We start from the raw sequence: 13,539 nt of genomic DNA, 5'->3' as shown, positions 1-13,539 counted from the left end.
CTCTTATTCTGATCACACTTTTGTTTAGTCTGCCAATACTGAAAGGGTATATTCTCCCACTGCAGTTAATTTATAATTATCTCATATGCTTAAGGAATAGTCAAGGCACTGACCTTTCATTTTACTTGATGACCCAGACATGAAGCCTACTTTTGACCTCGAGTTAAAAAAAAAAAAAAAGAATTTCTTTACCCCATCTAAAAAAAAAAACCCATAGTCCAAACCAATTCGTGATCAAGATACATTTGACTCTTACTTGAAAACTACACTTGGTGTTTTTTTTGCTAGGCTTAATAGACAGCCAGGAAAGTATGCCCACATGCCAGACTGTTAGGAAATTTGTTGCCTCTACTGTGGTTATAACTTTCAAATGCCTTTTTAAAATAATCATAATTTGCTCATTTCCACAATTATAGAAGTACTTGCAGATTTGTTTTAGGGTAAAAAGGTTTGCTCCATGGCTTGACCTATGGGAAAAATTATGAAGGTCTTCAACTGTACAGGCTATAGGAACAAACACCACTTAAGCTAGGCTCTGCTTCCTAAACAAGTATTTAATCTCCTCATTAAAGATATATGAAGATTATATGATATATACAAAAATCAATGAGCACCAGTGGTTAGAGCTTTTTAGTGGAACTAATGGATACACCTTGTCTAACATTAGAAACTTCGCTTGTGGTTTACAGCTGTACATGAGGAGAAAACATGAACGTGGAAATAAGGTCTCTAGCTAGGGTAATAATTGGGCTGTGAGTTCTGGATAAGCAGACCTCATAAATATATAACGTATGGAATAAAGTACTGCCAATTCACATTCTCTCACATTAAATAGATGTGGTGAACTTTTACTATAAAGCTCAAGATTAAAGACAGCAAAATGCTGTTTGGATACATGCCCTATTGAGCCCCATTAGTAAGACTCGTAACTTGGCAAATTTAAACTTCTGACACGCTGACATCATGAACTATTCAAACTGAAAATATTTCACAAGACTTGTTTTGAGATATAAAAAACAGACTGCATCTTACCAAGCAAATACGAGCAAAAATACTGTTTTATTTTAGGCAAATAACAAATAAGAAGATCCTGGTCCTTTGGACAAACACTCAGAAACTGTAAGTAATCCTATAAGCAATGTTTTTAATAAAATTAGGGTATCTCCAAGAATATCTCAGGGAATTTATGACTCACTCATTTTGCTGCTAGATTTCAAAGTTGAGGTGTTGTTGCTGTTGTTGTTGTTATGAGTGTGTGGGTTTTTTGTTGTTTTATTTTCATCTAAACTTGTTCTAAAGAATGCAAGAAAAAATAATGAACACATGAGACAGACAGTAAGTAAGCTCCATGAGACCAGAAACCCTGTCAGTCTTCTTCAAAACCTAGAGTGGGGCCCGCTACATAGCGGACACTCACATTTTAGTTAAAACAATAAATGAAGGATAAAGAAAGTAATATACGAAGCTTGACTAGGTTGTGAACTAATGCAGCAGTCCACTTTGGGGCATGACGAATCAGCTGGTGTACCTGTGCACGCAGTCCAGACTGAATCATCGCCAAGTCTACGTGTCGTTAATCTTTATGTAGATCCATTTCTAGACATTTCATTCATACTTTTGTTACTCTCACTTAATAGAAACGAAACAGCCACTTAACAAAACTCTATTCAAGCTGCAATCTGACTGAAGGGACTTGTTTTTAATCCTAAACGCACAGCCAGGTGGCAAATAAAAATTACAGAACAAATGTCATTTGAGAATCTTCTCACAGCATTTTAGTCTAGAGACGTCTTTTTCTCTGTACACTAGGGAAATCTCTACCACTGTGGGTGCAGAAAGCATTAATGGAAGTTTTTCAGGACATTTTTTAGAAGTCCAAAAGGAATAATTGACGTTTTAGTAATTCTAACACTGAATAGGACATAGAAGCAAGTAACACAGAATTTGAAAAAAGGAAGAATAGACCACACACACTCACAGGACAGATGTGTAACCATACACCATACTGGTGAAGACTTACACCAAAACCCAGCACAAACTGTACCCCAAAACTCCACTGTAGTTACTTCATCTGTCCTTATATCCATATACATTCCTTGCTTTTTCTCCTTTAGATAAATATTTAGTAACCTGTGTATAGTTGAATGCATAGTGCAGGTTCAGTCCTTTTTAATGGATACCTTAGAACAAAATCCCAAATTTAAAGAAACTCAAAAAAAAAAAAATTTTTTTTTTCCTTGGGCCAGGAGGCTTAAATTGGTAGACTCACAAGATAACCTTTGACCTTATCTTCCTTTTCTGATTAAGTAAGCACACTTTAAGGAGCCCTGGTGGTGCAACAGTTAAGTGCTTTGCTGCTAACTGAAAAGTTGGTGGTTTGAACCCACCCGGCAGCTCTATAAGAGAAAGACCTGGCAATCTGTTTCCATAAAGATTACAGCCAAGAAAACCCTATGGGACAGTTCTACTCTGTCACACGGGGTCGCTATGAGTTGAAATCTATTCCACGGCACACAACAACAGCAAGCAGCACCCTCTTAAAACACACCTACTCATCATGAGCTCACATAAAACTGCATGTTGTGACAAAAGCCTTTCACGATGATACCTTACACGAAAGCATATTGGGGATAACCAGCCACTACAGGTCCCCAGGCAGTGCAAACGGTTTGGACTCAACTAATAGCCTAAAAGTTGGTGGTTTGAACCCAACTACTGGCACTGCGGAAGAAAGGTCTTACATAATGCTTCCCTAAAGATTACAGCCAAGAAAACCCCATGGAGCAGTTCTATACTATAACACATTAATTGGAATCAACTCAATGGCAAAGCTTTGTTTGTTAAATTTGAGCAAGTCTCTGGAACTCCTTTTAAAAGTCACCATACATAGGTAGCAGACCAATGGGTGACTTTTTAATTTCAGGAGACAATATTATACTTACCTGGTTGAAAGGAATCAAATTTAGGTGTGACTCAGCCAAGGAATAAGAGCAATTTTGTTTCTTAAAATAAAAGCCAAGGAAACTCAATGAGGTCTGGCTCACTAGGAATATCTAGGGATTGAGAAGGAGCTCTAATGAGTGCTGGGCAACAATTGACCAAAAGTTTATAACTGAAGGACCAAGTAACCACTTATATTATTTTCGTTTTGTGGGGTCTAAGGAAAGCAGAGTCTTCTTGTCAAGAACTTGGTATTCCTATCGAAAAAAGAAAACGTACCCTATCTCCTCCTGATCCTAATGAATTAGGTCTGAAAGATAACTTTTAGAGAAAGAGTGGGACCTGCTTTTTAACTCCTAGTTTGATGATTGCATGTTTTTGTTTTGTTTTTATGCGTTTACTTGATTTTGTACTGGTATTTTTTTTTTTTATCATTAGGCTTACTAGTGGCTGTTCTCATTTTATATATTTTAACCTATTCAACTCTATGAATTTTATTTAGATAATCTCCCCTAAGGCAGTTCAAAGCCAAGTCTATAAAGTAGATATTATTATTGTCGTCAGGGCATGTTTTTTGGTATTAAAAGAAGGCACTGTCTGGTATGGTAAACGATAGCCACATGGAGTGGAAAGAGAAAAGACACTGCCCATAATTTTTAAAAGGAGAGTCATGGAAAGGAATGGGAATGGTACTTCCTTCTATAAGTTATTGAAAGAAAAAAAAAGTAGCTTTTTAAGTTACTTGGAGTCTGTAGGCAGTGAGTTGATTGTAAAAACACTTACACTCACGTTCCAACACCATCGCCCTTTCTCACTCCATTCCAGTGCACCTATACTCCTTGCTGTTATTTGAATATGCCAGGTATGTTCCTGCCTCTGCACCTATCATAGTCTCTATCTGGGTATCCATATGACTGTCCCCGTGTCTTCATTTAGGTCTCAGCTCAAAAGCCATCTTATGGGAGAAGCCTTTCCTGACCACTCTACAGCAATGAGCAACAACCCTTCCTCCTCTGTATGTCTTCACCCTGCTTCATTCCTCTGTACCGCACTTACCTGTCACATATGTATTTGACCTCTCGTTGCAATGTAAGTTGTATGAAAATAAGCACTTTGATTTCTTTTCTGTCATTTTTTGATGCACAAAACATTGCCTGGTGCATGGGAGGCATTCAAAACATTCTACAGAATGAATGAAATTATGGATAGATGGATACTTCATCAGAAAATCTGTGGTTTAGGAAATAAATGTATACTTTATAATTTTTTTTTTATAATGCATTGGCAATAAGCAAAGTTCCCATCTACTCATATGTTTTATTAATGTTTTATGTACTGAAGTTTCAATCGTCAGCAATAATTCATGTCACCCGAAATAAAGTGTTTGCACTAACAATAACTGAAAAATTTTTGCATTGAAATAGAATTGTCCATTAGTAAAAATTAGGCTTTTTTTTTTTCTGAGAAAGACAATCACAACATTCATGTTATTAGCTGAAGATAAATATGAAGGAGACGTAGGTTAGAGAGCTGAATTCGCTTAACAATCAATGTGGTTCTTTGCCAGGATGAATTTTATATTTATTTACTTTTTTAAGAAGTAAAATATGCATATTATAGAAAAAAATAGAACACCTAAGAAGAAAATATAGATCACATTTCATTTCATCATAAACTAAACCAAAAAACAAATCCATTGTCATCATCAAGTAGATTCTGACTCTTAGTGATCCTACAGAACAGAGTAGAACTGCTCCATCAGGTTTCCAAGGAACGGCACTGCCAACCTCTTGGTGAGCAGCCAAGCTCTTAACCACTATGCCACCAGGGCTCCTATTTTATCATAAGAAGTGACTAATGTTAATTTGGTACCATTTTACATTCCCACCAGCAGTACATAAGAGTTCCAATCTCCCCATAAATTCTCCAACATTCGTTATTTTCAGGGGTTTTTTTTATTCTTGCCTTTAATGTCGGTGTGAGATGGTGTCTCATTGTAGTTTTTATTTGCATTTCTCTTTTTTTTAATGGCTAATGATTATGAGTTGGTGTATAGGAATCCAGCTTTTTTTTTTTATGTTAATCTTATATATATATACGTGTCTGTTACCTGCCTAAATGTCTTTGGTGAAGTGTCTGTTCATATTCCATGCCCACTTTTTAATTGGATTATTTGTCTTTTTGTTATTGAGGTGTTGAAGTAGTCTATAGATTTTAGAGAGTAGACCCTTGTCAGATATGCGGGAGCCAAATTTTTGTTCCCAGTCCGTAGGTTCTCTTTTTACTGTTTTGGTGAAGTCTTTTGATGAGCACTAGTGCTTGATTTTTAGGATGGCATAGTGACTAAAATCTACGGCTGCTAACAAAAAGGCTGGCAGTTTGAATCCACCAGGTGCTCCTTGGAAACCCTGTGGGGCAGTCTTACTCTGTCATATAGAGTCGCTATGAGTAGGAATCGACTCGATGGCAACAAGTTTTAAGTGCTTGATTTTTAGGAGCTCCCAGTTATCTAGTTTATCTTCTGGAGTTTGTGCATTGTTAGTTCCGGTTTTTACTGAATTTATGCCATGTATTAGGGCTGCTAGCATTGTTCCTAATTTTTCTTCCATGAGCTTTAAGATTTATATTTAGGTATTTGATCCATTTTGAGTTTATTTTTGTGTATGGTGTGAGGCATGGGTCCTGTTTCTTTTTTACAGATGGGCATCCAGTTTTCCCAGCACCGTTTGTTAAAAAGGTTGTCTTTTCCCTGTTTCATGGTGTTTGGTCCTTTGTTAAAGATCAGCTGACCACAGGTGGATGGACTTATATTTGGGTTCTTGATTCTGTTCCCTTGGCCTATGTGTCCGTCATTATGCCAGTACAAGGCTGTTTTGACTACTGTGGCTGTAGAGTAGATTCTGAGATCAGGTAGTGTGAGGCCTCCTACTTTTTTCTTTTTCTTCAGTAATGCTTTGCTTATCCAGAGCCTCTTTCCTTTCCACATAATGTTGGTGATTAGTTTTTCCATCTCGTTAAAGAATGCTGTTGGTATTTGGATTGAGATTGTGTTGTATCTGTAGATCACTTTGGGTAGGACTGACATTTTCACAATGTTGAGTCTTCCTATCCATGAACATAGTGTATTTTTCCATTTATGTAGGTCTCCTTTGGTTTCTTGCAATAATGTTTTATAGTTTTCTTTGTATAGGTCTTTTACATCCCTGGTTAGATATGTTTCTCAGTATTTTGTCATTTTAGGGGCTATAAAAAATGGTATTGTTTTTCGGATTTCCATTTCGACATTCTGTTTGTTGGTATATAGGAATCCAACCATTTTTTATGTTGATCTTATATCCTGCTACTGTGCTGAATCTTTCTCCTAGTTCCAGTAGTTTTCTTGTGGAATCTTAGGGGTTCTCTATGCATAGGGTCATATCATCTTCAAATAGAGATAGTTTTATTTCTTCCTTTCCAATTTGGATGCCCTTTAGTTCTTTTTCTTGCCTTATTGCTCTAGCTAGAACTTCCAGCGCAATGTTAAATAGGAGTAGTGATAAGGGGCATCCTTATCTTGTTCCCATTCTCAGAGGGAATGATTTTGGTCTCTGTCTGTCTAGAATGATATTAGTCGTTGGTTTTATATACCAAAAAACAACAAACAAACCTTTTGCTGTCGACTCAATTCTGACTCATAGCAACCCTATAGGATGGAGTAGAACTGCCCCATAGGGTTTCCATGAGCAGCTGGTGGATTTGAACTTCCAACCAAGCTTTTAACCACTGTGCCACCAGAGTTCCAATGTTTATTATGTTGAGGAATTTCCCTTCTGTTCCTATTTTATTGAGAGCTTTTATCAAGAGTGGGTGTTGGACTTTATCAAATGCCTTTCTTCGTCAATTGAGATGATCATGTGATTCTTTTCTTTTGTTCTATTTACGTGGTGGATTACTTTGATTGATTTTCTTATGTTGAAGCATCCTTGCACACCTAGTATGAATCTCACTTGGTTGTGGTGTATTATTATTTTTGATATGATGCTGAATTCTATTGACTAGAATTTTGTTGAGTACTTTTGCATCTATATTCATGAGAGATATTGTTCCATAATTTTCTTTTTTGTGGTGTCTTTGCCTTTTTTTTTTTTTTTTTGCCTGGCTTTGGTTTCAGGGTTATGCTGGCTTCATAGAATGAATTTGGGAGTATTCCTTCCTTTTCTATGCTCTGAAATAATTTAAGTAGTAGTGCTGTGAACTCTTCTCTGATACTTGGTAGAATTCTCCAGTGAAGATGCCTGGACTTTTTTTTAGCTGGGAGTTTTTTTTTTTTTTTTTTTTTACCTCTTCAATCTCTTTTCTTGTTATGGGTCTGTCAGATTTTCTTTCTCAGTTTATGTTAGTTTAGGTAGGTAGTGTGATTCTAGATATTTGTCCACATCCTCTAAGTTCTCAAATTTGTTGGAATATAATTTTTCATAGTATTTGATTATGATCCTTTTTTATTTCAGTTAGGACTGTTGTAATGTCCCCCCATCTCATTTTTTATGTGGGTTATTTGCTTCCTCTCTTGCTTTTTCTTTTGTCAGTTTGGCCAATGGTTTGTTGATTTTGTTGATCTTTTCAAAGAAGCAACTTTTGGTCTTGTTGATTCTTTCTATTGCTTTTCTGTTCTCTATTTCATTTATTTCTGATCTGATCTTTATTATTTCCTTTCTTTTGGTGGCTGTGAGCTCCTTTGTTGTTCTTTTTCTATTTTTTCAAGTAGTATTACAAACATTTTGATGTTGGCCCATTCTTCTCTTTTGATGTGTGCATATAAAGCTATAAATTGACCTCTGAATACTACCTTTGCTGTTTCCCAATAGTTTTGGTATGATTTGTTTTCATTCTCATTTGAATCCAGGAAATTTTTTATTCCTTCTTTGATTTCTTCTATTACCTAGTTGTTTTTAAGCAAGGTGTTATTCAATTTCCATGTATTTGATTTTTTCCTTGTTCTTTTTGTTATTAATTTCTACTTTTATGGTGTTGTGATCAGAAAGAATGCTTTGTATTATTTTGTTGTTTTGAATTCTATTGAGAGTTGCTTTGTGGCCTTAAATGTAGTCTATTGTACAGAATGTTCCACATGCATTGGGAAAGAATGTCTACTTTGCTGCTGTTGGGTGGAGCATTCTATATATATGTCTATGAGATCAACTTGGTTGATTTTTGGCCTTTAGATCTTCTATATCTTTGTTGCATTTCTTTCTAGATATTCTGTCCTTTACTAAGAGTGATGTGTTGAAGTCTCCTACTATTATCGTGGAACTGTCTATTTCTCACTCAGTGCTGTTAGAATTTGTTTTATGTATTTTGGAGCCCTGTTGTTGGGTGCATAGATATTTATTACGGTTATGTTTTCTAGGTGGATTGTCCCTTTAGTCATTATATAATGTCCTTCCTTGTCTTTTATGGTTGATTTCACCTTAAAGTCTATTTTATCTAAGATTAATTAGTATTGCCACTGTTCCCCTTTTTTGGTTATTATTTACTTGTTACATTTTTTCGCATCCTTTGATTTTTAATATGTCTTCATGTCTAAGGTGTGTCTCTTGTAGACAGCACATTGATGGGTCAGTTTTTGTTTTTGTTTTTAATCCATTCTTTCACTCTCTGTCTCTGTTCAGCAGCTGGTCAAGTGATGAGAGGTGAGGGGCAGTGCAGTCCCTATGCAGCAGTGGGCCTGTGCTGGGGATGCTCTAGCTGTGGTGGTACAGCAAAGGCTAGCAGAAAGTGGGGGTGGCATACAGGGCTAGGTGGGAAGAATAAACAAAAAAGAAAAAGAAGGAAAAAAGGGTAGCTGACAGGTAGAGGCAGGGCAGACCTGGGAACCAATGGGAGAGGGGTGGCATTTGGGGCTAAGCAGGAGGGAGAAAGAAAAGGAAGAAATGGAAAAGGAAAAAAGAAAAAAATGGAGCAGCAGGAGTTGGTGGATGTAGGTGGGAGGAGGGAGGTGGGGGTGGGTGAGACCCAAGGCAATGAACAGTGGGCCAGTATCTCTCTACCCACAGCATTGTGGTGAGGCCCAGCAGGAAGGGGGTAAGAATAGTGTACAGAGCTAGGTAGAAGGGAGAAAGAAAAGGAAGAAAGGGGAAAAAGAGAAAAAAAATGCAGTGGGAGCTGGCAGGTAGGGCAGGGCAGAACCTGAGTGGTGGTGGGCAGGTGGCTTTCTAGCCCAGGCGGCACAGTGTGGCCTATCAAGAAGGGGTGTGGGTGGTGTATGGGGCTAGGTGGAAGGGAAAAAGAAAGAAGAAAAGTGAAAAAAATGGTGCAGCAGGGATGGCCAGCCAGCAACTCTCTATTCAAGACGGTATGGTGCGGCCCAGCAGGAACAAGTAGTGTTGGGTACAGGGCTAGGTGGGAGGGAGAAGTAAAAGGAAGAAAGGAGAAAAAAATGGTGTGGCAGCAGCCGGGGGTGGGGGCAGGAAAGACCTGGGTGATGGCAGGCCAGTAGCTCCCTTGCCAAGCAGCACAGCCTGGCCCATTGGGAAGGGCTGGGGCTGGCATGTAAGGCTATGGAGGGAGAAAGAAAAGGAAGAAAGGGGGAAAAAAGTGTTGCAGCATAAGCCAGTGGGTGGGAGCAGGGCGGTCCCAGGGTGACAACGGGCCGGTTTCTCTCTAGCCAAGTGTCATGACCTGGCCTGTTGAGAAGGGGTGGAAGTGGCATATGGGGCAGGAGGGTGAGGGGTGGGATAGCGTGTTTCTCTGGTTACCAGGTGCTCTGTCTCCTGTTGAGAGCTCTGTGAAGTTGCCTTCCCATACTCCCTGTCCATGGTTCATTGTTGACTGTGCTCCAAGATGGAGAGACTGTGCCGTGTTAGTTGGCTGGGGACCTCCGTTCCATATCTCTCCTTGTTCTCTGTTTTCCTTCAGTTTCTTCTTTCATTCCGTTTTTGAGCTAGTTCTTTATTCCCTTCATTTGATGCTTAGGATTTCAGGATTGATGTTTGTATCTGTTTTACTTAGTTTTTCAGGTCTTTGATGCATTGGGATGACATGATGCATCTGTTTAGGGTGGCATGTTGGCTCCGCCTCAAAAAAAAAAGTTATTTTAAGGTAGAGAGCAGGTTCCTGGCTTTCCCAAGAAGGGTGGTATTTGACACTTGCTAGTTTTCTGGGCTAAGATTTGGTTGCAGATTGGGGGTCTTGGGAAACTCTATACAATAGATTCTAGAACCTACTCTGGTGTAGTTCCTCCTGTTTGGGGGTTCTTATATATTGGTTGGGTAAAGCCCTAGAGTATCCCTGATTGTAGACTAACCTTATTTTCCTTGTAGAGGAAAAAGGGGATATTTTCTTAGAGTCTGCATAGCCCAATTTCAGTAAGAAAAGGGAGATTCAGAGCATATTAGTGTTTATATGGGATGAAATAAAACAGAGGTAGCAATAAACTAGAGTCTACTCATTTGTTGGACCTGATAAATTATTGTAATGTGCTGCTTCTTGGTTCTGCGCGGCTGTGTTGATGCATTAAATAAACAGGCCCAAAAAAGTGCTCTAAATACCGAGATCTTATAGAAAATGTGTCACAAAAAGGATGCAAGCTGCGGTATTAATGCAGAAAACTGCACCACCCTTACCCCTAAACAATGCTTGGCCACTTAAATCCTAATTTTAATTATTAGTTTAGTAGCAACACCAGCTATATGCTACAAAATGTACGTTTGAGGCACTTCGCAAATGTTAAAAAATGTAAATAAATCAGCAACAATTTTTATTTACTCAAATAGCAGCTGCAAAGGAGCTAATAGATGTATATATCTAGGCCCAACTTTGACAGCTCAATGAACTTTCCTACCTAAGTTTCCTTAGCAGTAAAAATCAGGTTTAAATCAGATAGAATTTAATGGAATGGCCCATACCATTTTGGAGGCCTGTATGTGCTACAGCTGCTAACCAAGAAGTCAGCAGTTCAAATCTGCCTGCCCTCATTGGAAACTCTATGGGACAGTTCTACTCTGTCCAATAGGGTCACCATGAGTCAGAACCGACCTAAGGCAGTGGGTTTTGTTTTGTTTTGGGCGAGGGGGGTATGAATAAAATGTATTATAAAAAAAATATATATATATATTTGTATTAAATTTACAAATCTCTCTCCAAATGTCATTTTCCAATTGCAATTGGTTAATTCTATATTGCCCTCTACAAATAAAAGTAGTTATAATTGCTAGCAAAATCTAATTTAACCAAGTTTTGGAAAACTAATGCATTCCCTTATGTAAGACCAACTCTGAATATAAAATCATCCTTTATATTTCTCATAGGAATGTTTGACCAAATTATATATTTATAAAGCTTTTAGGGCTGTAGATGAAATTGTCAAATGTCTACTCACAGTATTTCATTTGTTAATTTAGTTATACTTCCAAATTAAAATTGCATGTACAAAATACTTTTTTAATAAATAGTGCTTTATCCACTCACATATTTTACAAAATAATTTTATTCAAACTTTACACGTGTGTCTTTAATGTCAGTATTTTGGCCATCACCCGGGCCGCTGTTTGAGACAGCTGACACAGCTTTCCAATACACTTTCTTCCTCCACTTTTGTCTGAGTTTGAGATACAGCCCTGTTTCAATCCACACATTACGCTTACATTCGCTATTTCATCCCAAGAACATATTCACGTAATATTGAAACTCAGTTTTTTCTCTAGGTGTGTATTTTTGATTTCTACAACTCGATTGCTTTCTTTATTTAATGACGTCAAACATTTGCAAATTTAAGGTCACACTTTATGAAATTATTACTAAATTGGTGTAAAATTGCTGCCTTTTGGACTAACCAATGGAAGCAATTTCAGGCTCAGGCATTTTCACAAACAACCATTTGTGTCCAAAATAAAATAATTGAGAAAATATCCCATGAGATGAGAGAATCCGTAAGGGCTTGATTATAAGGCAGCTGTAAATACAGATATATAGACTTAGATGATGTGTGTATGTATACAGATATACATAGTGTGCGTATGCAAAAATATCCTTTATCTGGGCATAAAGAGACAGCAACACCATCAGTTTCTCAAAACCAAGTTATAGTTATTTAGTATATGCAGTTTTTCTTACATCACACTAATTGGTAGGGCATAACTGGCAAGCTGGAATTTTTATCAGGGACTAAATACACTGCACGTTCAGGTGAATGAAGGAAAAATTACTGTATTCAGCTCTGGATTCGGCCTGTTAACAAGGGGAAAGGACTAAAGAAAAACACAGATAATCCTCAAACTTCATTTCAGCCATTAGTTTCAATCTTGTCCCCTGTTCCTTCTTTTACCAGAACCGCTGACAAGGAGTAAAGTGGGGCTGACTAGGATTTCTCCTCCTGCACACCTCCGGTAGAGATGCTAACGAATGGCAGGATGGCCACGAGGCAGCACACTGGATGTAGGGAAGAGGCAAGGGAGCCAGGCAACCCTCCCATGCCTGATAAACCACTGATAATGCCAGCTTGATCTCCGCTTCCATCCCCGATCCAGAGGCAGCAACACTCTCCTTCTACTCATAAATACTAAATAATTACAAAAAGTTGGCATAAATGATGTAATTCAGCTATTTTACATTCCATTATAATTATGTGTCTTAAAAGAATTAATTTAAAATGTTTTTTCGCATGGCATATAGCAAAGAGCATCTCTGTTGTTCGTTCACATTATCAATTAACAGCACAGTGGAATGATCTGCTAACCAAAGACACTCTGTCCTGTAAAATAGTCTGTTGGTTTAACTGAGCCGGCACAGATTTGCTAGCCTACCGAGCTTGCCTTACGCTTATTAGAAAGATTGGCTGCATATAAGTTGTGTTTATCAAATATATACGGTGCCCACATTACCAGGATTTATAACAGACATCAACAGATAACAATTAAAGACTGTAAAATACCCATTCGTATTATAGTGCTTTGACAAAATTTAGCATAATTGTGAAATTTATTGAACAACTGAGAAAATATAGATGGATTGGTAAAGCTTGACTTCTTTTATATTAGAATAAACCCACACTTGGCATAATTCCATTCATACCTCTGTTAATGTATTCTTAACCAAATTTAAGTGTCCTCTAACAAGGTATTCGACCCTTCACAAGCCCTCCTATACACTGAAATGTTTTCTTTCAATGATCATAGGCTTGTTTAGAACATGGATAATGCCAGGAGTATGTAACCCCTTAAAACAACTTCATTCCATGAGCTCATGGGAAAATCAAAAGTGAAACTGATTAGAAACAGACAAAGTAGAAAGAAACTAACCAATTTAGTTTCCTTACTCAAACTGAGTGACATGCAAAACATAAACAATGTAAGGAGATACATGTCCTTTGTAGTTTAGCAATTCTTAAATTTTTAATGATTCTGGGGTTTGTGGCAGCTTGGGAGAAATATTTGAATGTACGATTCATCTCGACAAGAATGCCTATAACAATGGTACTGCTTAGAATAGTCCAATTAAAATGTTCTCATTTGGTAAGTTTGCATTATATAAAAAGTACACAATGGAATATACATCATTATCACTTTTCTTTCTTGGGATCAAAATACCAAATGTTACCTGCCACCAAAATTGCTCCTCCCATGC

The 13,539-nt window shown here is 37.6% G+C and overlaps 1 long non-coding RNA gene across 1 annotated transcript; it reads left to right on the top strand.

Annotated features, from left to right (window-relative positions):
• The first annotated feature begins 1,032 nt into the window (after window positions 1–1,032).
• LOC126083531 (uncharacterized) lies at window positions 1,033–12,467 on the top strand. Its single transcript, XR_007518851.1, has 3 exons — window positions 1,033–1,119; window positions 3,877–4,029; window positions 12,245–12,467. It is a non-coding gene; the product is annotated as an uncharacterized LOC126083531 (long non-coding RNA).
• The last annotated feature ends 1,072 nt before the right edge of the window (window positions 12,468–13,539 follow it).

This window comes from Elephas maximus, chromosome 10 (genome assembly GCF_024166365.1).
Source record: "Elephas maximus indicus isolate mEleMax1 chromosome 10, mEleMax1 primary haplotype, whole genome shotgun sequence".
NCBI classification, from domain to species: domain Eukaryota; kingdom Metazoa; phylum Chordata; class Mammalia; order Proboscidea; family Elephantidae; genus Elephas; species Elephas maximus.
Note: the sequence above shows the minus strand (reverse complement) of the source record. Positions and strands in the feature narration are given on the sequence as shown.